Source organism: Glossina fuscipes, unplaced genomic scaffold (assembly GCF_014805625.2).
Source record: "Glossina fuscipes isolate IAEA_lab_2018 unplaced genomic scaffold, Yale_Gfus_2 73, whole genome shotgun sequence".
Lineage (NCBI taxonomy): Eukaryota > Metazoa > Arthropoda > Insecta > Diptera > Glossinidae > Glossina > Glossina fuscipes.
This window is the reverse complement of record NW_023998436.1, coordinates 2,163,569-2,167,046: the sequence shown is the minus strand read 5'-3', so window position 1 is coordinate 2,167,046 and position 3,478 is coordinate 2,163,569.

Sequence of the window (3,478 nt, the reverse complement as noted above, 5' to 3'; positions counted from 1 at the left end):
TCAGTTTTTCATATACTATATCTCTTTTATCCATACCGCCTACTCTAGCTGATATGCATACTAATTTCTTCATTTCATTCATAACACGTAAGAAAGTTCGCGCGTAATATACTAACTCACAAATTTACATCTATGATATATAAAGTGCGCCCATATGCCTAGACCCATTAAGAATTGAATTTAATCAACGTTTAATTTGTGAGTTCGTTTTCTCATCCATTGCAATGTTCTTCTAAGTCCGAATTTTTTAAAGTCGAAAAAGAAGTTAACATTTCAGATATTTGAGTCAACAGCTCGAGTCAAATTTGGATTTCAAAACCTATATCTATAAGTTTGCCATTGCCACGCAATATTTTTGTGAGAAGAATGTTCAAGAAAACCAAAAACTTTTGCGAATCCATTATTAATTATTCACGACCCTTCGGAAATATCGGGCATTTTTTTTTTTTTGTAAATAATTTGAAATAACAAAGAAAAACCTATAAAAGAAATAGCTTGCATTTGCGCCCGTAACTCGAGTAAAGATTAAAATTGTGGAATGTATTTATACTTGACTGGGATTGAAATAATTCATGATAGTTTAAAGGCTGGTGTTTTTTTATTTGTTAAAATCAAAACTGAAGAAAGAAAGTATAGTAGAATTTTTATGTCATTTACATTTAATTACGAGCGGTTCTTTTGAAGAGAGATTATTATTATTAACCCTCGCACACGCCTACAATTATTTTGAAAATAAATATGAATTTTTCCATCAATCACACTACCATTGAGTAAATATCCTATGCCTTTCTTAGTATACTTAATACTATTTTTACACGATAGATACCTTTCCACAAAATTCGTGTAAAAAAAGATAAATGAAAAAATTGTATATTGATTCCAGATTTAATAAAGCGTTTGAAAGGTACAATAAACAATGCAAAAAAATCCTCGTTAGAATTCACTTAAGAATTTATTTCGCGTTTAATTGATTATTTATATTATAAAAAATAACTAAAGTAAATTGAGTAAAAAACACATTACATCTTTTCTCTAGACATAACTCGGGAAAACCCATTCATGCACGCTCATAATCGACATAATCTAACTGATTAGTCAAAACTATAACGCGAACTTACAATGCATATTTATGAAGAAAGGGAGAATGAAAAAATATTCCTAGAAATATAAAAAAACAAAACACAAGAATCGTAAAAAATTTCATAGAATATTGATAATCGTGTTAAAATAAAACTGTTCGCGTAAAAAGTTAATTTGTTTCTTTTTAACTCAAATTTTGTGTAAAACAAATGGTGTAAAAAATTCGTGTAAAAAAAATCGTGTACCTACAAATACGTAATACTAGTTCCATTCTAAGTTAACTTAGTCCTATTTATCTACTTGCTTTGAGTTTTGAAATTTGAACGTTACATGTGCGAGTTACCTGGTAATATGACTTAAGTCTCAAAATGGTCACAACTTCTTTAAAGCCATGCCTATATTAGATAAAAAGCTATTAGTCATGGTTCACAACAGCTATCAAATCATGCTAGGGTCAAGCTTATTTACAACATACAAAATACGTATCGTATAGCCTTTGAGAGACATTATCCAATTTCCAGTAAGAATATCGTATTTCTCAGAGACACTTTTTCAACTGCCACATTCTTCTTTTGTGACTTATTTCATGTTTAATATTCATAAGCAATCGCTGCGTATCCAAAATCCTATGCAAAGTCTTCCTTTTTTTCAATTGCTTTTCCATCTATTTATATCGTGCTTACTTGAATACATTTTTTTAAAAAGTCTATATATATATATATATATATATATAGAAATACGTGTATACATGTGTTTATGTTACATTTTTGATATATTGCCAAGAGATGGGAAAAAGGAAAAAGAAAAAGTAATCAATTTTCTATGAATACGGCAAAATTAAATTCTTGTCGATGCGAAAATTTAATAAACCGCAATATGATTGAAAAAGAATTTCTTTTTTTTTGTTTTGAAATGGAAAGCAATTAATCTGATAGCAAATGGTATCAAGAGTTCGTAAGAAATATGCAATCTTGGGCGAAAGTTTTAGAGAACCTTATAAAGCAGTTGCAACTTATAAAGTATACGAACAAAAAAAACTTATCTATCAAATAATATTTCATGCCGGATATTCAAAAGTTAATTGAAAACAATAGATAGCACATTTTGACGATTTTGACGCGTGACTACCGAGCGCCGGGAAAAGAAATTAAATCGAGAGGGTTCCAAGAGCCGCAAAGAAATTTCTGCTGAATTTTCTGCAGTTCTATCGCAAGAATGGAATGCCGTGCAGTTTTCGAAGGCGGAAAAGATGGCTCGCAGAAGCTGGCTTAAAAGGCTGTAAAGCGTTATTGTGGACCGCTTCTAACCATTAGATAGCCTAAAACATTTCGCTTAATACAGTTATCCATACGACTTCTTAAGATAGGGTGTTATATGAAAAATGGCCGCAAAATTGTCCAATCCGAACCATTTTAATAGCGTTCGCCCTTGGGTTAAAACATGTCGTATATACCAAATCAAATTTTTTCAACACGTCCCAAATATTAAGACTCCTAGGCTGAGCACAAGAAACGAAGACAGACGGATGGACAAACATACTTTAAGTATAATCAGAAAGGGATTTTAAAGAATTGGAATAAAAAAATTGGATCTAATTCGGATCTTTCTGGATGCTGGCTACGTCCACCCAAACTGATTAAACGATTGTACTACAAGTAGTGTAGGGAATAAAAATATTTATACAAATTGTAAAGTTAGTGGAACCTAGAAACTAATGTATTATATATTGTACACAACTGTACCTACAGGAAAAAAAAAGAAGATATCTTATATGGATCAGAAACGTGTTCCTCACTTGGGTTCTATAAATAGATTAAGCGTTGGTTAAATTTTCATCAAGTGCGAGGGATATACATCACCGAAGTTGTATCGCGTTGCAGCTTATACATCTGAGCACAATAAGCAGTCGCGACGTCAACACAAAAATATTTTATCTAACAACCGATATGTCGAGTTGTATTCGTAATAGGGAGCAATCGTCACTTTTTCTTTTTCATCGTATCCTAATCGGGGATAAAAATTGCATTTAGTTTAAAAATTTCAGGCGCAAAAATTCGTAGGCTTATGCAGGAGCATCAGCGACAGTTATCGCACGATTGAATCGTTTTGGGTGAAAGTGCTGGTGAATAGACGCTGCTGAATCGGTTAATATCAAACCCTACTAACAACAATTAATCGACTTGAAAGGTTCGCTATTCAAATGACATGAGATCATTCGTCTATATGACATCCGTTAATCCATCCATAAAGCGAAACCTGTTCGCAATGAGTTGGCAGAACTCAATTGGAAAGTGCTAGACCATACGTTGGTTAATAAGACAACAAAGACGTGGTGAGCAGTGCTCCATCCTTTACGAAATTGTGCGAAAATGGTTCGATGACTCTCAACAAACCAATA